This window comes from Meles meles, chromosome 15, assembly GCF_922984935.1.
Source record: "Meles meles chromosome 15, mMelMel3.1 paternal haplotype, whole genome shotgun sequence".
NCBI classification, from domain to species: Eukaryota; Metazoa; Chordata; class Mammalia; order Carnivora; family Mustelidae; genus Meles; species Meles meles.
The window spans coordinates 76350894-76375465 of NC_060080.1; the positions used below are offsets into that span (position 1 = coordinate 76350894).

Sequence of the window (24572 nt, forward strand, 5' to 3'; positions counted from 1 at the left end):
GCACTTTACAAAATAACCCATATAATACTTTCTCAGTATTCTGGTCCATCTGATGAGTGTTAAACATGCCAGCAATTCAAGTATTAAATAACTTGCTTCAGTCCAGAGTTGATGTCTTTCTCTTCAGGGCTGTATATGATTACATTATTTATTCTTCTAAATAAGGTCATCTTGTGATCCATTTTGTGCCCAAGAATCTCTACTCACCTAAAAGTTCAGATTTATTGGATCAATATATAAGGTTAAAGTTGTTCCACTACTTCCCAGCACAAGAATTTCTCCTCCTAGAGGTTCGGGTTATGCCTTGGATGCATTCCATGGAAGGGTTTTAATTAGCAATAATCGCGCCTCGGATAAACCTCATTGGGTACGATACTGCCACTGCGCAAAGCTTCCATGGAAGGGTTTTACATTTCATTCTTGACCTTGAAAGAACATGGGTATGAGAAAGGATTGTGGGTGAATTAATGAGGAAGGCAAAGTTCAATGAGAGTCTGAAAGCTGATCAAGTCTGCAGAAGTTACTTATTAGTCTGTGATTTTCCTTGGACCTCGGATTCAAAAGCTTTACAGTTTTCAGGAGGTACCGAACTCAATTTGTCTGGCCTTACAAGATGGTCTCCTGTTTCTTGCTCCCCATACAGTTTTTAATGGCACTTTAGAAAACTATGGTGATCTTTTGACCTCAACAGCTGGTAATGTAACAAAGCTGACTTTCGGATTTATAATGTATCTAAATATACTTTATAAGTATAAGACTAGCAGTGTCAAGCAAAGATTCAGAAGTATTTTATCATTTAAAAAATCCAGGAAAATAAAAAAAGTCAAATCATATCTAGTCATACATTTAAATAATTGCTTTTCTTTATAAAAATGCATTAAGAAATTGAGACAATGCCAGTAAATCTCCATATTTATTGTTGGCTATGGATTTTGCCCCCCAAAGTAATATATCAAAGCCCTAATGGCCCATGTGACTGTATTTGGACATTGGATTTTAAGGACGTAATGGCATCATAATGGTGGAGACTTAATCAGATGGGACTGATAGTCTTGGAAGAAGAGAAGGAGGCCTCTTTCTCTCTGTCTTTCTGTGCAAACAGAGGAAAGGTCATGTGAGGATCCAGTAAGAAGATGGCCACCTAAAAATGAGGAAGAGAGGCTTCATCAGAAACAGAACCCCAGGGGCGCCTGGGTGGCTCAGTGGGTTAAGCCACTGCCTTCGGCCCAGGTCATGATCCCAAAGTCCTGGGATTGAGCCCCACATCGTGCTCTCTGCTCAGCAGGGAGCCTGCTTCCCCCTCTCTCTCTGCCTGCTGATCTGCCTACCTGTGATCTCTCACTCTGTCAAATAAATAAATAAAAATCTCTAAAAAAAAAAAAAAAACAGAAACAAAGAAACAGAACCCTGTCAGACCTTGAGCTTAGACTTTCCAGTCTGCAGAGCTACAGGAAAATAAATTTCTACTCTTTAAGTTATATAGTCTGTGGCATTTTGATATGGCGGCCCAAGCCTTCAGAATAGCTGTCATGTGGTTCTGTCTAGAATGCTTGGTTGTTGGCAAATCATGACGTGGAGCTCTAAAAAATCACTTTATTGGGTGGTCAGAAGGAAGTTCTAACCATGGTATAGCTCTAATTAGCATAAAACATTGTGAGATTAATATTCCAGGAATGTAAACCAAATGCATTATTTTAAACTAAACAATGGCCGAGTCTGTCTATTCACCACCAATGAAAGAGGATTCCTTAGGATTCATTTTGCCCAAGGTGGAGAGAGCTGCTCCCTGGAGAGAGCCTGGAGAACACTGTAGGAGAACTGTGCAGCTGTAACATTGTCAGGACCAACTTTCCTGGATTTGCAGAAGTTGTTCTGCCTTCTTCCACACAAGTAAGCATAGAGACAAACAGAAAACATTTACAGAAGTCAGAGATGATTACTAGAAACAAAAGAATGTATTGCATGGAGCACTGGGTGTGGTGCAAAAACAATGAATACTGTTACACTGAAAAGAAAAAAAAAATAATGTAACTGAGTCATCATCCACAAGCACAGAGAAGCTAAAGCTTAAGTGACTTGCCCACAGTGCTCATTCACAGGAAATAGTCAAAATCTGCAGTCAAATGCTCTGCCACTGAGCTATGCCCCCGGAAATATTCAAAATCTGAAACCAAGTCTCTTGACTTCCATCATCCATGCTCTTACCCATCCACTGCACATAACTCCTCTCCCTACATGAAGACTATGACTGAGCATACAAAAATGTATGTCACAGATTACATGGCCTAACAAAATGCTTTGTGATATCATATAATGTGTGCGTGTTACTCAATGGAAAACAACCTGAAATATGAGATAATTTTTAACACTGAAGCCATTTCAAACAGCTGCATATTAGAGTGGAACTGTTTTCCTTCCTTTATAAATTATCTGGGAGGTGGACCAGTCGAATGGTCCTCATGTATATTCAGGAGAAGTCAACAAACGTATTTACTTTCCTTGGCTGGTTCTTATTTTGTTATCTCTTAATAGAGGTACATTCTTGAAGGAAATAGAATGATTTGGTTGTGCGATCTTTATTAAAATCATTTGTAAACACTCTTCCATAATGGAAAAGAAGCAACCTTGAAATAAACTAAAACACAGTTATTTTTCTTGACTGAAAATATGTGCCTAAAAAAGAATTTCAATTCACTTTCAACTATTAAGGATGCTATATTTTTTCAGTTTTATTGAGAAATAATTGACATACATTACTGTATAAGTTTAAGACCTACAATATGATGGTTTGACTTACACGTACCATGAAATGATAACCACAATAGGTTCAGCTAATGTCCATCATCTCCTATAAATACAATAAAAAGAAAAGAAAGGGGAAAAGAGGGAAATTTATTTTATTTGTAGCATAGGATCTTTGGGGAAGAAAATAAATAACAACAAAAAACATTCTCTGGTCAAGTATCATATGGTTTCACTTATTTGTGGAGCATAACAAAGAACATGGAGGACATGGGGAGATGGAGAGGAGAAGGGAGTTGAGGGAAAGTGGAAGAGGAGATAAACCATGAGAGACTATGGACTCTGAAAAACAACCTGAGGGTTTTGAAGGGGCGGGGGGGTGGGAAGTTGGGGAACTAGGTGGTGGGTAATAGAGAGGGCATGTATTGCATGGAGCACTGGGTGTGGTGCAAAAACAATGAACACTGTTACCTTAAAATAAATTACTAAATAAATAAATCATTCTCTGAATTTCTAAGATACTTAAGATTGCTCCAAATTTATAGTCTGAATTTAATAATACAGATTTTAATGTTAATTGAACCTGCTTTCCATTTAAAAACTCTTTGTCTCGAAGCAAAATCCACCACAGGTAATGACTTTCTAATTGTACTTTTTCATGTAGTTTGTAGTATCTAGGTTTTTTTGTTTGTTTTTCCATTTCCTCAGTAAACTGGCAACAAATGGTTATTTTGAACAATTCACATCTTGGCAATTTAAAATTTTGCTACAGAATCCATCAATAATTCCACTGGCTGCTCACAGGGAGTATCATATTCTCCAACAAATCTTGGGCAGCCAAGGGAGCACTTAGGTAAATTGTCTCACCTAACACCACAGCCCTGTAGTTCATAGTAGAAGATGAAAGCTGAAATCATAAAATAAAGGCTCAAAAGGGAGTCCGTTCACTCTGGGAATGATGTTGGACTGTAACAGATTTTCTAAGTTACCACACTAATAAGTAATGATTCTTGCTGCATGAAATAGTTCCCTTATGTGTTTTCTAAATTCCTGCAGTTGCACTTTATTGTGCATTTCCTCCCATTTAGTCCTCAGTAACAAATGAAGTTCCTCATTAGAGGAGATGAAGAGTGTTAGTCACCAACCTTTAAATAAGAAATTTTCATAGGCTTGATGATAGGTATTGTATATAATCTAAACATTTTATTCTCCACAATGAATAATCTCACTTCCCTGCATCTTTCCTCATCTACTCTTGTTTCAGAATCCCTTAGTTCACTCTGAGAATTGGAAGGAACAACAGATAAGGAATTGAAGGGTAAGGCTGTAGTCATGGTTCTCCACAAATTAACTGTATGCCCTTGGATAATATACTTCCACTTTCTGAGCTTTGTCATTAATGAAATGTGGAGTTTGGACACAATTATCTCTAACTATTCATCCATCTATAAAACCAAATTTCTGATGTCTCCCTGAAATCTGTCTAGTTCGTCCCTTTTAGTTAGGGAAGCTACAACTGGACACAGCACGCTGGTGCTGAGTACAGAAATTAGTTCATCACTGTGGCATGCTGTATTACTATCTCTGAATCCTGGCCTCATAATATTTTAAATTATTGGATGTAAGGGGTGAAAGAATTATTAATATCCATGTGGGGCTTTTCCAACAAATCTCCCTCAGCCTTACTAACTTTAAATTTTTTCAACTTTGTTTTTATGTGTATCAGCTAAAGACATATCTAATTAACATTCATTTTGTTTGCTACATATTATTTCCCAAACATACTATTTTATTTTGATAGTCTGGGCAGCCATAGACTAACAAACCTTTCCACCTGGCAGCAGTCATTTACTGCCATAATTATTATTCTCACAAATCAACAAGGAACATATTTAGCAGTGTCAGGGCTGGTGTTGGCCTCAGAGTAGTACCACCAATGTTGACACTGATCCTCTGATAAGTCCTCTCCGCAAAATGACCATGAGTTACGTGATCCACCCTAGACTACGTTCCCAATAGACTTATTTTTCATTTACCTACTTATTTGATTATATTTAAGACATACATGTTGTATTGATCTACTATTCTTGAGAGATAGAGAAGCAGCCTAAGCCAAGAAGGTGACACCTAGGAACCTATTTAGACTATATATGACAAAAGAAAACTTAGCATGGAAGGATAAAGGAAAAAAAACCAGAAATGCACCTAATTGAACTATATTAATTACTATACTAAATATGATCGGATTAAAATTGACAATAAAAAACAAAGATTATCAGAATGAATAATAATATAAGACCAAAATGTATGTTACCAATATTACACACTTATAATAAGAAAATTAACAACTTTGAAAGAATCAAAAGTTGGTTTTTCTAAAATATTAACAAGATTGATAAACTTCTATCAAAACTAATAATTTTTATGAAATCTTGCCATTTGCGGCAACGTGGATGGAACTAGAGCGTATCATGCTTCGTGAAATAAGTCAATCGGAGAAAGACAACTATCATATGATCTCCCTGATATGAGGACATGGAGAAGCAACATGGGGGGTTAGGGGGATAGGAGAAGAATAAATGAAACAAGATGGGATTGGGAGGGAGACAAACCATAAATGACTCTTAATCCCACAAAACTGGGGGGAGGTGGGATTGGGAGAGGGGGAGGGGGCTATGGACATTGGGGAGGGGAGGCGAACCATAAGAGACTATGGACTCTGAAAAACAGCCTGAGGGTTTTGAAGGGTCAGGGGTGGGAGCTTGGGGAAACAGGTGGTGGGTAATAGGGAGGGCACGTTTTGCATGGAGCACTGGGTGTTGTGCAAAAACAATGAATACTGTTATGCTGAAAAAAATAAATAAAATCGAAAAAAAAATTAAAATCAAGCAAAAAAATAAAAAGAAAAAAAGCCTGTTATTACTGTTGCCTTGTTTTATCACTTATCATTTAGTTTTCACAGTATCATTAAAGCCTCTGTGCCTCCAAAAAAAAAAAAAAACTAATAATTTTTGTAAATGCCAAAATCAAGAATGAAAGCAGGACTATCACCACAGATCCTTAGAAAGAAAATAAGAAAATAAGCTATCAAAAGCTCTATGCCAACAATTTTGATAACATAGATGAAGTGGAAAAATTCTTTGAGAAATATTGTTTCCGAAGTGGATACAAGAAGATATATAATCTGAAGAAAAGTATCTAGGTTAAAGAAATTGAATTTGTAATTCAAAATTTTCTCAAAGAAAATTCCTTACTCAGACACCTGGCTCAGGGTAAATTCTATCCAACATTTAAAACAAAAAAATATATATCACACAAAACTTTTTGGAAAATAAGGGGGAAGGGATGCATATCAATGTGTTTTATATGGCCAGAATAATCTTTTTTTTATTTCTTTTCAGCATAACAGTGTTCATTGTTTTTGCACCACACCCAGTGCTCCATGCAACATGTGCCCTCACTAATACCCACCACCTTGTTCTCCCAACCTCCCCCCTCCCACCCCTTCAAGACCCTCAGGTTGTTCTTCAGAGTCCATAGTCTCTCATGGTTCACCTTCCAATTTCCCTCAACTCCCTTCTCTTCTCCATCTCTCCATGTCCTCCATGTTATTTGTTATGCTCCACAAATAAGTGAAACCATATGATACTTGACTCCCTCTGCTTGACTTATTTCACTCACCATAATCTCTTCCAGTCCTGTCCATGTTGCTACAAAAGTTGGGTATTCATCTTTTCTGATGGAGGCATAATACTCCGTTGTGTATATGGACCACATCTTCCTTATCCATTCATCCATTGAAGGGCATCTTGGTTCCTTCTACAGTTTGACGACCATAACCATTGCTGCTATGAACATTGGGGTACAGATGGCCCTTCTTTTCACTACATCTGTATCTTTGTGGTAAATACCCAGTAGTGCAATTTCAGGGTCATAGGGAAGCTCTATTTTTAATTAAGGCCAGAATAATCTTCTAACTGAAATTTGAAAATGACACTATAAGAAAAGAAATTATAGATCAATATTCCTCATGAACACACATACCCACACAAAACCTTAACAAAATCCAGCAATATATTCAAAAGATAATACATTATAAGCAAATAGCATTCACCTGAAGAATGTAATATTGGTTTAATACTTACACATCTATCAACTGAAATCACTGTATTAAACTAAATGAGAAACTCACCCAATAATTTCAAGAAGTATAGAAAAAGCACTTGACAAAACCCAACAAACTCAGCAAACCAGAAACAGTAGGAAACTCCTTAATATGATAAAGGACATTTATGAAAAACCTGTAGCTAACATCACACTTAATGGAGAAATATGGAATACTTCCACCAAGGAAAACATCAAGCTAAGGATGTTTTTTTTCACCAATCCTAGCCAATATTGTATTGATTCTAAGAAAAATTTAAACTGTCCTTATTTCAGACAACAGGATTTTGTATGAGGAGAATCCTAAGGAATTTAGGGGAGAAAAAAAGCAGAAACAACCCCCCAAACCCAAACCAAATATCTATTAAATGTAATAAATAATTATGTGAATTCAACAAGGTCACAAGATGTAAGATCAATATACAAAAAAAGAAAAAAATCAATTCTGTTTCTATATACTAGTGATAAATAGCCAGAAATAAACATTTCAAAATGATGGCAAAAATATGTGATATACTTAGGAATACATTTAATATAATATCTGCAAGACCCGTACTGTGAAAAATACAAAATACTAATGAGAAAGACAAATACCAATAAAGAAAAAAAAAGAAGAAGAATGAGATATGAACCAGATTCCTGTGTCCAAAGACTGAATATTGCTAAGATCCCAATTCTTCCATATTCATCTATAGATTCAATGCAGTTCCAACCACATACCCAGCAAGGCAGCTTTTGTTTTGATTTTTTTGGGAGGTTTTTTGGACAAGGTGAAACTAAAATTGATATTGAAAATGTAAATGGCCTTCAATAACGAAAACAACATTCCGAAAGAATAAAATTGGAGGATTTTCACTATATGGCCAAGAGTTCATATAAAGTTATACTTGAGAAAATGTGGTTTCCATGTAAGGATAGATAACAGATTATGGAATGATACAGAGAGTACAGAAATAGATTGTACATTTATGGTCAATATTTTTTTTCAAAGATGTCAATGAAATTTAATAGAAAAATAATTTTCCCCAATGGAAGATGCTAGATACATTAGATACTCACATATGTGTGTGTGTGTGTGTGTGTGTGTGTGTGTGTGTGTGTGTGTACACACACACATATATATATAAAACTATACACAAAATTAACTGGAAAAGGATTACAGACCTAAGGAAGAGGCTAAAATCAAAGCCTATAAAAGAAACAGCTGGAGAATATCTTTGTGAACTTAGGGAACAAAAACATTTATAAGCACTAGAGGGGCCGCCTGACTCGGTGGCGGCATTTTCCTGCTGGAGCAGAGACAAGGGAGACATTTTGCCCTTTTTGAAGGGATATAAATATCCTGTTCAAAGCTGTGAAGATGTGCTCTTCTAGAAAAATATGGCAGGGAAGTAGGAGGAGGCGCCTTTTCAAGCTGTACCCTAAAGTAAGCTGATAACCTACCAAAGAACTCTGATCACCCATGAAATCAGCCTGAGATCAGAATTACACACGTCTGGATCTCTACAGGAGCAGAAGACACCAGTGGGCAGGTAAAGCAGAGTGGGAACTTCGGACTGATACCGGAAGATAAACAAAAGGGGGAGGGAGCCACCAGTGGCAACCAATTGGAAAGTAATTCCCCAATATGAGAGTGCCCTGTGTCTGGGGACCAGCATTAACTTGGAGTCTGGTTGAAAGCACTCAAAAAAAAAAAAAAAAAAAAAAGAGCAAAGGATCGTGGAGGGAAATTGTGGGAATCGGGGCGGTTAGGGATGGGGCTTAGTCCCTGGACCCAGGAGAGCCTCCCCTGACACTGAGCCAGAGAGAGTGCGGTGGAGAAACAAGGTCTTGGTCCCTGAGCTGCCAGCGCACCTGAGAATGCATGGGGTCCAGCTCCTGTGAGGGGCTGAGAGCCTAGCCAGATGGCAGAACTTGAGACGCGTGCCCCACACCCACCCTCAAGAGAGGTGCGTGCCAGCCCGGAGCTCTTAGACCCAGTGCATGCCACCCAGCGCTCTTGGACCCGGAAGGACCAGGTCCAGCGTGGCACTCTCAGACCGAAAAGACCAGGCACTCCCAGCCGGACCAGTGGGAAAATCTCTGTGTGCGATCACTGCTTGGAACCTCTCTGGTGGTCTGGAGCTGCCCAGACAGCTACCACTGCTGTGGTTTTGGGTACAAGGAGGAGATCCTGCATCCCCAGGGACCGTGACTCGGAACCTATTCTGTCTGAACCTCTGCAGAGCATTCTGAGGCTTCTCTCTGAGAGGGAGGTCTGGGTGCAGTTTGCTCTCCTCTAAACCTCCAAAAACCATCAAAAACTGTCAAGGTGAGAGAAAAAAAAAACACAAACAAAAAAACATAAAAACATCCAGAGAACAAAAGCCTAAAAAACCAGTTTCCTCAGAGCCCACCCCCTTGAGGGGGGAGGGAGGACTTAACTCATGGAACATCATTGACTGAAAACCCACGTGGCAGGCCCCTACCCCAGAAAACCAAACAGGAAGGAAGAAAAAAACAAAAGACAACAAGAGAACAACTACCACTACCTCATAGATACAACTTTTTTTGTGTGTGTGTCTATTTCTTTCTTTTTTTTTCCATTTTATTTATTTTTTCAGCGTAACAGTATTCATTGTTTTTGCACAACACCCAGTGCTCCATGCAAAACGTGCACTCCCCATTACCCACCACCTGTTCCCCCAACCTCCCACCCCTGACCCTTCAAAACCCTCAGGTTGTTTTTCAGAGTCCATTGTCTCTTATGGTTCGCCTCCCCTTCCAAAATTTTTTTTTTTAAATAAACATATAATGTATTTTTATCCCCAGGGGTACAGGTCTGTGAATCGCCAGGTTTACACACTTCACAGCACTCACGATAGCACATACCCTCCCCAATGTCCATAGCCCCCTCCCCCTCTCCTGATCCCACCTCCCCCCAGCAACCCCCAGTTTGTTTTGTGAGATTAAGAGTCATTTATGGTTTGTCTCCCTCCCAATCCCATCTTGTTTCATTTATTCTTCTCCTATCCCCCTAACCCCCCATGTTGCTTCTCCATGTCCTCATATCAGGGAGATCATATGATAGTTGTCTTTCTCCGATTGACTTATTTCACGAAGCATGATACGCTCTAGTTCCATCCACGTCGTCGCAAATGGCAAGATTTCATTTCTTTTGATGGCTGCATAGTATTCCATTGTGTATATATACCACCTCTTCTTTATCCATTCATCTGTTGATGGACATCTAGGTTCTTTCCATAGTTTGGCTATTGTAGACATTGCTGCTAGAAACATTTGGGTACACGTGCCCCTTCGGATCACTATGTTTGTATCTTTAGGGTAAATACCCAGTAGTGCAATTGCTGGGTCATAGGGTAGTTCTATTTTCAACATTTTGAGGAACCTCCATGCTGTTTTCCAGAGTGGTTGCACCAGCTTGCATTCCCACCAACAGTGGAGGAGGGCACCCCTTTCTCCACATCCTCGCCAGCATCTGTCATTTCCTGACTTGTTAATTTTAGCCATTCTGACTGGTGTGAGGTGATATCTCATTGTGGTTTTGATTTGTATTTCCCTGATGCCGAGTGACGTGGAGCACTTTTACATGTGTCTGTTGGCCATCTGGATGTCTTCTTTGCAGAAATGTCTGTTCATGTCCTCTGCCCATTTCTTGATTGGATTGTTTGTTCTTTGGGTGTTGAGTTTGCTAAGTTCCTTATAGATTTTGGATACTAGCCCTTTATCTGATATGTCGTTTGCAAATATCTTCTCCCATTCTGTCAATTGTCTTTTGGTTTTGTTAACTTTTTCCTTTGCTGTGCAAAAGCTTTTGATCTTGATGAAATCCCAATAGTTCATTTTTTATATTTATTTTTATTTGTTTATTTACAGCATAACAGTGTTCATTGTTTTGGTATCACACCCAGTGCTCCATGCCGTACGTGCCCTCCCTATTACCCACCACCTGGTTCCTCAACCTCCCACCACCCCCCACCCCCCTGCCGCCCCTTCATAACCCTCTGGTTGTTTTTCAGAGTCCATAGTCTCTCATGGTTCATCTCCCCTTCCAGTTTCCCTCAACTCCCTCTCCTCTCCATCTCCCCATGTCCTCCATGTTCTTTGTTATGCTCCACAAATAAGTGAGACCATATGATACTTGACTCTCTCTGCTTGACTTATTTCGCTCAGCATAATTTCTTCCAGTCCCGTCCATGTTGCTACAAAAGTTGGGTATTCGTCCTTTCTGATGGAGGCATAATACTCCATTGTGTATATGGACCACATCTTCCTTATCCATTCATCCGTTGAAGGGCATCTTGGTTCTTTCCACAGTTTGGCGACCGTAGCCATTGCTGCAATAAACATTGGGGTACAGATGGCCCTTCTTTTCACTACATCTGTATCTTTGGGGTAAATACCCAGCAGTGCAATTGCAGGGTCATAGGGAAGCTCTATTTTTAATTTCTTCAGGAATCTCCACACTGTTCTGCAAAGTGGCTGCACTAAATTGCATTCCCACCAACAGTGTAAGAGGGTTCCCCTTTCTCCACATCCTCTCCAACAGACGTTGTTTCCTGTCTTGCTAATTTTGGCCATTCTAACTGGTGTCAGGTGGTATCTCAATGTGGTTTTAATTTGAATCTCCCTGATGGCTAGTGATGATGAACATTTTTTCATGTGTCTGACAGCCATTTGTATGTCTTCATTGGAGAAGTGTCTGTTCATATCTTCTGCCCATTTTTTGATATGATTATCTGTTTTGTGTGTGTTGAGTTTGAGAAGTTCTTTATAGATCCTGGATATCAACCTTTTGTCTGTACTGTCATTTGCAAATATCTTCTCCCATTCCGTGGGTTGCCTCTTTGTTTTGTTGACTGTTTCCTTTGCTGTGCAGAAGCTTTTGATCTTGATGAAGTCCCAAAAGTTCATTTTTGCTTTTGTTTCCTTGGCCTTGGAGACATATCTTGAAAGAAGTTGCTGTGGCTGATATCGAAGAGGTTACTGTCTATGTTCTCCTCTAGGATTCTGATGGATTGCTGTCTCACGTTGAGGTCTTTTATCCATTTCGAGTTTATCTTTGTGAACGGTGTAAGAGAATGGTCAAGTTTCATTCTTCTACATATCGCTGTCCAGTTTTTCCAGCACCATTTATTGAAGAGACTGTCTTTTTTCCATTGAATATTTTTTCCTGTTTTGTCGAAGATTATTTGACCATAGAGTTGAGGGTCCATATCTGGGCTCTGCACTCTGTTCCACTGGTCTGTGTGTCTATTTTTTGCCAGTACCACGCTGTCTTGGTGATCACAGCTTTGTAGTAAAGTTTGAAATCGGGTAACGTGATGCCGCCAGTTTTGTTTTTGTTTTTCAACATTTCCTTAGCAATTCGGGTTCTCTTCTGGCTCCATACAAATTTTAGGATTATTATTATCTTATGGTTCTTGGTGCTCTAGTAAATGGAATCGATTCTCTAATTTCCCTTTCTGTATTTTCATTGTTAGTGTATAAGAAAGCCACTTTGTATCCTGCCACGTTACTGAATTGCTGTATGAGTTCTAGTAGTTTGGGGGTGGAGTCTTTGGGGTTTTCCATATAAAGAATCATGTCATCTGCGAAGAGAGTTTGACTTCTTCCTTGCCAATTTGGATACCTTTTATTTCTCTTTGTTGTCTGATTGCCGTTGCTAGAACTTCTAATACTATGTTGAACAAGAGTGGTGAGAGTGGGCATCCTTGTCGTGTTTGTGATCTCAACGGGAAGGCTGAAAGCTTTTTCCCATTGAAGATGATATTTGCTGTGGGTCTTTCATAGATAGACTTTATGAAGTTCAGGAATGTTCCCTCTATCCCTACATTTTGAAGCGTTTTCATCAGGAACGGATGCTGGATTTTGTCAAATGCTTTTTCTGCATCAATTGAGAGGACCATGTGGTTCTTCTCTCTTCTCTTATTGATGTGTTCTATCACACTGATTGATTTGCAGATGTTGAACCAAACTTGCAACCCAGGGATGAATCCCACCTGGTCATGGTGGATAATCTTTTTAGCGTGCTGCTGGATCCTGTTTGCTAGGATCTTGTTGAGATCTTTGCATCCATATTCATCAGTGATATTGGTCTGAAATTCTCCTTTTTGGTAGGGTCTTTGCCTGGTTTGGGAATCAGGGTGACGCTGGCTTCATACAAAGAGTCTGGAAGTTTTCCTTCTGCTTCAATTGTTTGGAACAGCTTCAAGAGAATTGGTGTTATTTCTTCTTTGAAAGTTTGGTAGAATTCCCCAGGGAGTCCGTCAGGTCCTGGGCTCTTGTTTTTTGGGAGGTTTTTGATCACTGCTTCAATCTCGTTACTAGATATCGGTCTATTCAGGTTGTCAAGTTCTTCCTGGTTCAATTTTGGGAGTTTGTAGTTTTCCAGGAATGCATCCATTTCATCTAGGTTGCTTAGCTTATTGGCATATAACTGTTGGTAATAATTTCTGATGATTGTTTCTATTTCCTTGGTGTTAGTTGTGATCTCTCCCTTTTCATTCATAATTTTATTAATTTGGGCTTTCTCTCCTTTCTTTTGGATTAGTGTGGCCAATGGTTTATTGATCTTATTGATTCTTTCAAAAAACCAGCTTCTAGTTTCATTGATACGTTCTACTGTATCTCTCGTTTCCACCTCATTGATCTCTGCTCTAATCTTGATTATTTCCTTTCTTGCATGTGGAGTTGGTTTGATTTGTTGTTGATTCTCCAGTTCTTTAAGGTGTAGAGACAGCTGGTGTATTCTGGATTTTTCAATGTTTTTGAGGGAGGCTTGGATGGCTATGTATTTCCCCCTTAGAACTGCCTTTGCTGTATCCCATAGGTTTTGGACTGAGGTGTCTTCATTCTCATTGGTTTGCATGAATTGTTTAAGTTCGTCTTTGATCTCCTGGTTGATCCAAGCATTCTTAAGCAAGGTGGTCTTTAGCTTCCAGGTGTTTGAGCCAATAGTTCATTTTTGCCCTTGTTTCCCTTGCCTTTGCCGTTGTTCCTAGGAAGATGTTGCTGCGGCTGAGGTCGAAGAGGTTGCTGACTGCGTTCTCCTCAAGGATTTGGATGGATTCCTTTCTCACATTGAGGTCCTTCATCCATTTTGAGTCTATTTTCGCGTGTGGTGTAAGGAAGTGGTCCAATTTCATTTTTCTGCATGTGGCTGTCCAATTTTCCCAGCACCATTTATTGAAGAGGCGGTCTTTTTTCCATTGGACATTCTTTCCTGCTTTGTCAAAGATGAGTTGACCATAGAGTTGAGGGTCGATTTGTGGGCTTTCTATTCTGTTCCACTGATCTATGTGTCTGTTTTTGTGCCAGTACCATGCTGTCTTGATGATGACGGCTTTGTAATAGAGCTTGAAGTCCGGAATTGTGATGCCACCAACGTTGCCTTTCTTTTTCAATATTCCTTTGGCTATTCAAGGTCTTTTCTGGTTCCATATAAATTTGAGGATTATTTGTTCCATTTCTTTGAAAAAAATGGATGGTATTTTGATAGGGATTGCATTAAATGTGTAGATTGCTTTAGGTAGCATGGACATTTTCACAATATTTATTCTTCCAATCCAGGAGCATGGAATATTTTTCCATTTCTTTGTGTCTTCCTCAATTTCTTTCATGAGTACTTTATAATTTTCTGTGTATAGATTCTTAGCCTCTTTGGTTAGGTTTATTCCTAGGTATCTTATAGTCTTGGGTACAATTGTAAATGGGATTGCCTCCTTAATTTCTCTTTCTTCTGTCTTGTTGTTGGTGTAGAGAAATGCAACTGATTTCTGTGCATTGATTTTATATCCTGACACTTTACTGAATTCCTGTACAAGTTCTAGCAGTTTTGGAGTGGAGTCTTTTGGGTTTTCCACATATGGTATCATATCATCTGCGAAGAGTGATAGTTTGACTTCTTCTTTACCAATTTGGATGCCTTTAATTTCTTTTTGTTGTCTGATTGCTGAGGCTAGGATTTCTAGTACTATGTTGAATAGCAGTGGTGATAATGGACATCCCTGCCGTGTTCCTGACCTTAGCGTAAAAGCTTTCAGTTTTTCTCCATTGAGAATGATATTTGCGGTGGGTTTTTCATAGATGGCTTTGATAATATTGAGGTATGTGCCCTCTATCCCTACACTTTGAAGAGTTTTGATCAGGAAGGGATGCTGTACTTTGTCAAATGCTTTTTCAGCATCTATTGCGAGTATCATATGGTTCTTGTTCTTTCTTTTATTAATGTGTTCTATCACATTGATTGATTTGCGGATGTTGAACCAACCCTGCAGCCCTGGAATAAATCCCACTTGATCGTGGTGAATAATCCTTGTAATGTACTGTTGAATCCTATTGGCTAGTATTTTGGCGAGAATTTTTGCGTCTGTGTTCATCAAGGATATTTGGTCTGTAGTTCTCTTTTTGGTGGGATCCTTGTCTGGTTTTGGGATCAAGGTGATGCTGGCCTCATAAAATGAGTTTGGAAGTTTTCCTTCCATTTCTATTTTTTGGAACAGTTTCAGGAGAATAGGAATGAGTTCTTCTTTAAATGTTGGGTAGAATTCCCCTGGGAAGCCGTCTGGCCCTGGGCTTTTGTTTGTTTGGAGATTTTTGATGACTGTTTCAATCTCCTTACTGGTTATGGGCCTGTTCAGGTTTTCTATTTCTTCCTGGTTCAGTTGTGGTAGTTTATATGTCTCTAGGAATGCATCCATTTCTTCCAGATTGTCCAATTTGTTGGCGTAGAGTTGCTCATAGTATGTTCTTATAATTGTCTGTATTTCTTTGGTGTTAGTTGTGATCTCTCCTCTTTCATTCCTGATTTTATTGATTTGGGTCCTTTCTCTTTTCTTTTTGATAAGTCTGGCCAGGTGCTTATCAATCTTATTGATTCTTTCAAAGAACCAGCTCCCAGTTTCATTGATTTTTTCTATTGTTTTTTTGGTTTCTATTTCATTGATTTCTGCTCTGATCTTTATGATTTCCCTTCTCCTGCTAGGTTTAGGGTTTCTTTCTTGTTCTTTCTCCAGCTCCTTTAGGTTTAGGGTTAGGTTGTGTACTTGAGACCTTTCTTGTTTCTTGAGAAAGGCTTGTACTGCTATATATTTTCCTCTCAGGACTGCCTTTGCTGTGTCCCACAGATTTTGAACTGTTGTGTGTTCATTATCATTTGTTTCCATGAATTTTTTCAATTCTTCTCTAATTTCCTGGTTAACCAATTCATTCTTTAGAAGGATGCTGTTTAGTCTCCATGTATTTGGGTTCTTTCCAGCTTTCCTCTTGTGATTGAGTTCTAGCTTCAGAGCATTGTGGTCTGAAAATATGCAGGGATGATCCTAATCTTTTGATACCGGTTGAGACCTGATTTGTGACCCAGGATGTGATCTATTCTGGAGAAGGTTCCATGTGCACTAGAGAAGAATGTGTATTCTGTTGTTTTGGGATGAAATGTTCTGAATATATCTGTGAGTCCATCTGGTCCAGTGTGTCATTTAAGGCCTTTATTTCCTTGTTGATCTTTTGCTTGGATGATCTGTCCATTTCAGTGAGGGGAGTGTTAAAGTCCCCTACTATTATTGTATTATTATTGATGTGTTTCTTTGATTTTGTTATTAATTGGTTGATATAGTTGGCTGCTCCCACGTTAGGGGCATAGATATTTAAAATTGTTAGACAACTTTTATTTTTAATTCGTTCCCACTATTCTGGTTCATTTATATATATATATATATATATATATATATATATATATATATATATATATAAATTTTTTAAACTTTTTACCATCACAGTGAGATGTCCAGTGCATCAACTTCCATAATAACCTTCTAACCTGAACTTTTTGATACATACACCTGTGTTTTTCTTTTCCTTTTCTATTTTTTAATTTTTTTAAATTTTAGTTTAGTTTATTCTTTTTTATATTTTTATTTTCTAATATTCACATAGAGTTAAACTTCAAGGTAACCCCCTTTCCCAATGAATGCTAATAGGTAAACTAATTTTTAATCCCTCTTTATCTTGGGAAAGTTGAGTCCTTTAACAAAGATATCAAGATACATCCAGGAAGAATCAAAATAACCTTCCCCGCACGCACTGAGAATTTACAGCCACTCTCCCATCTTTTTCTTCCGCCAGTGTTTCTGTGCATCTGTGTTTGTCCTGATAGTATATAAATCTTAAACTTGGGGTTCTTTTTGAGGAGGTTCTTCCTTTTTTTGCTTTTACATTATATATATTTTCTCTTCTCATATACTTTTATCAGTCTTTTTGTTTGTCTGTTTTTCTTTGTATACTTCATAAATCTTACTTTGGAGCCGATTTGGACTGAGCCTTCTCTTTTATCTTCCCTTTTTTTCCTGTCTCTCTCTCTTTTCTTTTTCTTTCCCTTTTTCTCTCATTTCGGTGGGGAATCCTGATTGCTCAGAAGCATTCCAGGGTACACCTTGACTGCCCCACAGTTGATACACCCAGCTACATCCATTCAGTCATCTCTCACCAAAATGACAATGAGGAGGAATGCCCAACAGAAGAAAAATACAGAGGATGGCCTTCTGCAACAGAGTTAATGGCTATCGACATAGACAATATGTCAGAAAAGGAATTCAGGCTAACAATTGGGCAGGCAATAGCTAGGTTGGAGAAAGCCAGGGATGACCAAACAGAATTGATTAGGGCAGAACTGAAAGCCATCCCCGACCAGTGATGATGTTCACAATGCTCTCAATGAGTTCCAATCTAATCTAAATTCTCTAAAAGCTAGGGTAACTGAGACAGAAGATAGAATTAGTGATCTGAAGGACAAACAGAGAGAAAGGATCAGGAGGAAGCCTGGAACAAACAGCTTAGAAGTCACTAAAACAGAATCAGGGAAATAAATGATGCCATGAAACATTCCAACATCATAATTATTGGAATCCCTGAAGGAGAGGAGAAAGAAAGAAGTCTAGAAGATATAGTGGAACAAGTTCTACATGAATATTTTCCCAATCACGCGAATGGAACCAGTGTTCATGTACTAGAGGCAGAAAGGTCTCCCCCCAAGATTACAGATTCTAAAAAAAACATCTAGGCACCTGATAGTAAAATGGAAAAATCATAATTGTAGATACAATCTCTTGAAAGCCACTAGGACAAAGAGGCTCCTGACCTACAGAGGAAAGCCCATCAGAATAACGTCAGACCTGTCCATAGAGACCTGGAAAGACAGAAAGGGCTGGCAAAATATATTCAGGGCACTAAAAGAGAAGAACATAGAGCCAAGAATACTTTATCCAGCAAGACTGATATTCAAAAAGGATGGAGAGATACAGAGTTTCCAAGATCGGCAAGGCTTAAAAGACTATGCAACCACCAAGCTGACACAGCAAGAAATTTTAAGGGGGGTTCTATAAAAGAGAAAAAACCCTAAAAATATCATTTAACAGAAATATAGAGACAGTCTACAGAAAGAAAGGCTTCAAAGGTAACACGATGTCAATAAAAACATATCTATCAATAATCACTCTCAATGTGAATGGCCTAAATGCGCCCATAAAATGACACAGGGTTGCAGACTAGATAAAACGACAGGACCCATCCACATGTTGTCTACAAGAGACCCATTTTGAACCTAAAGATACACCCAGACTGAAAGTGAAGGGATGGAGAAGCATCTTTCATGCCAGTGGGCCTCAAAAGAAGGCTGGGTTAGCAATTCTCATATCAGATAAATTTTAAACTACAGACTGTAGTCAGAGATACAGAAGGACACTACGTAATTCTTTTTTTTTAGCACCTTTTTTTTTAATGTTTAACTTTTTTTTTCATTTTATTTATTTTTTCAGTGTAACAGTATTCATTCTTTTTGCACAACACCCAGTGCTCCATGCAAAACGTGCCCTCCCCAATTCCCACCACCTGTTCCCCCAACCTCCCACCCCTGACCCTTCAAAACCCTCAGGTTGCCCCAACCTCCCACCCCTGACCCTTCAAAACCCTCAGGTTGTTTTTCAGAGTCCATAGTCTCTTATGGTTCGCCTCCCCTCCCCAATGTCCATAGCCCGCTCCCCCTCTCCCAATCCCACCTCCCCCCAGCAACCCCCAGTTTGTTTTGTGAGATTAAGAGTCATTTATGGTTTGCCTCCCTCCCAATCCCATCTTGTTTCATTTACTCTTCTCCTATCCCCCTACCCCCCCATGTTGCTTCTCCATGTCCTCATATCAGGGAGATCATATGATAGTTGTCTTTCTCTGATTGACTTATTTCACTAAGCATGATACGCTCTAGTTCCATCCATGTCATCGCAAATGGCATGATTTCATTTCTTTTGATGGCTGCATAGTATTCCATTGTGTATATATACCACCTCTTCTTTATCCATTCATCTGTTGATGGACATCTAGGTTCTTTCCATAGTCTGGCTATTGTAGACATTGCTGCTATAAACATTCGGGTACACGTGCCCCTTCAGATCACTATGTTTGTTTCTTTAGGGTAAATACCCAGTAGTGCAATTGCTGGGTCATAGGCTAGTTCTATTTTCAACATTTTGAGGAACCTCCATGCTGTTCTCCAGAGTGGTTGCACCAGCTTGCATTCCCACCAACAGTGGAGGAGGGCTCCCCTTTCTCCACATCCTCGCCAGCATCTGTCATTTCCTGACTTGTTAATTTTAGCCATTCTGACTGGTGTGAGGTGATATCTCATTGTGGTTTTGATTTGTATTTCCCTGATGCCGAGTGACGTGGAGCACTTTTTCATGTGTCTGTTGGCCATCTGGATGTCTTCTTTGCAGAAATGTCTGTTCATGTCCTCTGCCCATTTCTTGATTGGATTGTTTGTTCTTTGGGTGTTGAGTTTGCTAAGTTCCTTATAGATTTTGGATACTAGACTTTTATCTGATATGTCGTTTGCAAAAAGGGACTATCCACCAAGATAGGCCCAATAGATACAATCTAACAATTGTAAATATTGTAAATATCTATGGCCCCAATATGGGAGCAGCCAATTACATAAGAAAACTATTAATCAAATAAAGAGTCATATTGATATGAATACATTAATAGCAGGAGATCTTAACACACCTCTCTCAGTAATAGATCATCCAAACAGAAAATCAATAAACAAAAGCATTGAATGACACATTGGACCAAATGGACCTCATATATATATATACAAAACATTCCACCCTAAAACAACAGAATACTCATTCTTCTCAAGTGCACATGGAACCTTCTCCAGAATAGACCACATACTGGGCCACAAATCAGGACTCAACCGATACCAAAAGACTGACATTATCCCCTGCATATTCTCAGATCACAGTGCTTTGAAACTGGAGCTCAATCACAAGGAAAAGTTCGGACGGAACTCAAACACCTGGAAGCTAAAGACCACCTTGCTTAAGAATGCTTGGATCAACCAGGAGATCAAAGAAGAACTTAAGCAATTCATGGAAACCAATGAGAATGAAGACACTTCGGTCCAAAACCTATGGGATACAGCAAAGGCAGTTCTAAGGGGGAAATCCATAGCCATCCAAGCCTCCCTCAAAAACATTGAAAAATCCAGAATACACCAGCTGTCTCTACACCTTCAAGAAATGGAGAACCAACAACAAATCAAACCAACTCCACACGCAAGAAGGGAAATAATCAAGATTAGAGCAGAGATCAATGAGGTAGAAACGAGAGATACAGTAGAACGTATCAATGAAACTAGAAGCTGGTTTTTTGAAAGAATCAATAAGATCGATAAACCATTGGCCACACTAATCCAAAAGAAAAGAGAGAAAGTCCAAATTAATAAAATTATGAATGAAAAGGGAGAGATCACAACTAACACCAAGGAAGTAGAAAAGATGAAACGGATGCATTCCTGGAAAACTATAAACGCCCAAAATTGAACCAGGAAGAAACTGACAACGTGAATAGACCAACATCTAGTAACAAGATTGAAGCAGTAATCAAAAACTTCCCAAAAAAAGAAGAGCCCAGGACCTGATGGATTCCCTGGGGAATTCTACCAAACTTTCAAAGAAGAAATAACACCTATTCTCCTGATGCTGTTTCAAAAAATTAAAGCAGAAGGAAAATTTCCAGACTCTTTTTATGAAGCCAGCATTACCCTGATCTCCAAACCAGGCAAAGACCCTACCAAAAAGGAGAATTTCAGACCAGTATCACTGATGAATATGGATGCAAAGATTCTCAACAAGATCCTAGCAAACAGGATCCAACAGCACATTAAAAAGATTATCCACCATGACCAGGTGGGATTCATCCCTGGGTTACAAGGATGGTTCAACATTCACACATCATTCAATGTGATAAAACAAATCAATAAGAGAAGAGAGAAGAAGCCCATGGTCCTCTCAATGGATGCAGAAAAAGCATTTGACAAAATCCAGCATCCGTTCCTGATTAAAATGGTTCAAAGTATAGGGATAGAGGGAACATTCCTGAACTTCATAAAATCTATCTATGAAAGACCCACAGCAAATGTCATCCTCAATGGGAAAAAGCTTGCAGCCTTCCCGTTGAAATCAGGAACAAGACAAGGATGCCCACTCTCACCACTCTTGTTCAACATAGTATTAGAAGTCCTAGCAATGGCAATCAGAAAATAAAGAGAAATAAAAGGTATCCAAATTGGCAAGGAAGAAGTCAAACTCTCTCTCTTCGCAGATGACATGATTCTTTATATGGAAAACCCCAAAGACTCCACCCCCAAACTACTAGAACTCATACAGCAATTCAGTAACGTGGCAGGATACAAAGTCAATGTACAGAAATCAGTGGCTTTCTTATACACTAACAATGAAAATACAGAAAGGGAAATTAGAGAATCCATTCCATTTACTAGAGCACCAAGAACCGTAAGACACCTGGGAAGAAACCTAACCAAAGAGGTAAAGGACCTGTACTCGAGGAACTACAGAACACTCATGAAAGAAATTGAAGAAGACACAAAAAGATGGAAGACCATTCCATGCTCTTGGATCGGAAGAATAAACATTGTTAAAATGTCTATACTGCCTAGGGCAATCTATACTTTTAATGCCATTCTGATCAAAATTCCACCGATATTTTTCAAAGAGCTGGAGCAAATAATCCTAAACTTTGTATGGAATCTGAATAAACCCTGAATTGCCAAGGAAATGGTGAAAAACAAAAACAAAACTGGCGGCATCACGTTACCTGATTTCAAGCTTTACTACACAGCTGTGATCACCAAGACATCATGGTACTGGCATAAAAATAGACACACAGACCAGTGGAACAGAGTAGAGAGCCCAGATATGGACCCTGAGCTCTATGGTCAAATAATCTTCGACAAAACAGGAAAAAATATACAGTGGAATAAAGACAGTCTCTTCAATAAATGGTGCTGGGAAAACTGGACAGCTATATGTAGAAGAATGAAACTCGACCATTCTCTTACACCATACACAAAGATAAACGCGAAATGGATAAAAGACCTCAACGTGAGACAGCAATCCATCAGAATCCTAGAGGAGAACATAGACAGTAACCTCTTCGATATCAGCCACAGCAACTTCTTTCAAGATATGTCTCCAAAGGCCAAGGAAACAAAAGTGAAAATGAACTTTTGGGACTTCATCAAGATCAAAAGCTTCTGCACAGCAAAGGAAACACTTAACAAAACAAAGAGGCAACCCACGGAATGGGAGAAGATATTTGCAAATGACAGTACAGACAAAAGGTTGATATCCAGGAGCTATAAAGAACTTCTCAAACTCAACACACACAAAACAGAGAATCATATCAAAAATTGGGCAGAAGACATGAACAGACACTTCTCCAATGAAGACATACAAATGGCTATCAGACACATGAAAAAATGCTCATCATCACTAGCCATCAGGGAGACTCAAATTAAAACTACATCGAGATACCACCTGACACCAGTTAGAATGGCCCAAATTAGCAAGATAGGAAACAACCTGTGTTGGAGAGGATGTGAAGAAAGGGGAACCCTCTTCCACTGTTGGTGGGAATGCAAGTTAGTGCAGCCTCTTTGGAGAACAGTGTGGAGAGTCCTCAAGAAATTAAAAATAGAGCTCCCCTATGACCCTGCAATTGCACTCCTGGGTATTTACCCCAAAGATACAGATGTAGTGAAAAGAAGGGCCATCTGTACCCCAACTTTCATAGGAGCAATGGTCACGGTCACCAAACTGTGGAAAGAACCAAGATGCCCTTCAACGGACGAATGGGTAAGGAAGATGTGGTCCATATACACGATGGAGTATTATGCCTCCATCAGAAAAGATGAATACCCATCTTTTGTAGCAACATGGATGAGACTGGAAGAGATTATGCTGAGCGAAATAAGTCAAGCAGAGAGAGTCAAGTATCATATGGTCTCACTTATTTGTGGAGCATAACAAATAACATGGAGGACATGGGGAGATGGAGAGGAGAAGGGAGTTGAGGGAAATTGGAAGAGGAGGTGAACCATGTGAGACCATGGACTCTGAAAAACAACCTGAGGGTTTTGAAGGGGTGGGGGGTGGGAAGTTGGGGGAACAAGGTGGTGGGTATTACTGAGGGCACGTGTTGCATGGAGCACTGGGTGTGGTGCAAAAACAATGAACACTGTTATGATGAAAAGAAAAAAAAGTGATATATGTTTAAAAAAATAAAAAATAAAAAATTATTTATAAGTACAAGGCAAAAAGGGAAAAGAAACTGATTGAAAAAACTTACCAAAATTCAAAAGATACTGTCACAGAAATGAAAAAGTAAGCCACAAGCTTGGGATACGATTTTCTCAGTGCATACACCTGACAACTTAAATAGGAGAGTATTTTTTAAAACTACAAATCTATAGTAAAATGATAATACCCAATAAAAACGGGCAAAAGTTTTGCACAGATACTTCCTAGAAGAGAATATATAAATTCCCAATAGGCATATGAAAATATGGGAATCACATAAAGGAAATGCAAATTAAAACCACAAAAAGATATCATTATACATCCATTAGGATGACTAAAAGTAAAAGTACCAAATGTCAGGAGAAATGAAGGGCAGTGGAATTACTCACACATTGCTGATGGGATAGTAAAAGAGTCTATCAGTAATGGAAAGCTGTTTGGCAATTTCTCATTAAGTTAAATATCTATTTAACATTTGACCCAGCAATTCCCTCCTAGGTACTAATATACACCCACCCCTCCCCTGCCAAAGATAACAAAAGTCCCCAAGAAGCCATGGAAAGGAATATTCACTGTAACTTTATTTATTAGAGCAAAAAATTGGAATCAAGCCAATTTGTCTATTAACAGAAACATAGATAAATTGGTAAATTCACACAATGGAATACCGTGCAGCAAGAAAACGGAACAAATTGCAAACACAGGCAATCACATAGATCAATCTGAACAACATTATACTAAACAATACACAACATTCAGGAACAGGCAAAACTAACCTATGGGGATAAAATAAAGAGCTTACCTGTTCCTTTCAGAAGAGAAATTGGGAAAGAGGTAAGGAAAATTTCAAAGGCACTGTTTCATAGCTTTCTTGGGACACTGATAACATGAACATAGGCATTGGTTAAAAGTCACTCATCTGGGGGCGCCTGGTGGCTCAGTGGGTTAAGCCTCTGCCTTCGGCTCAGGTCACGATCTCAGGGTCCTGGGATCAAGCCCCGCATCGGGCTCTCT

The 24572-nt window shown here is 39.0% G+C and overlaps 1 pseudogene; it reads right to left on the reverse strand.

Moving 5' to 3' along the window:
• Window positions 1-238: 238 nt before the first annotated feature.
• Window positions 239-393, reverse strand: LOC123926215 (annotated as a pseudogene).
• Window positions 394-24572: the final 24179 nt, after the last annotated feature.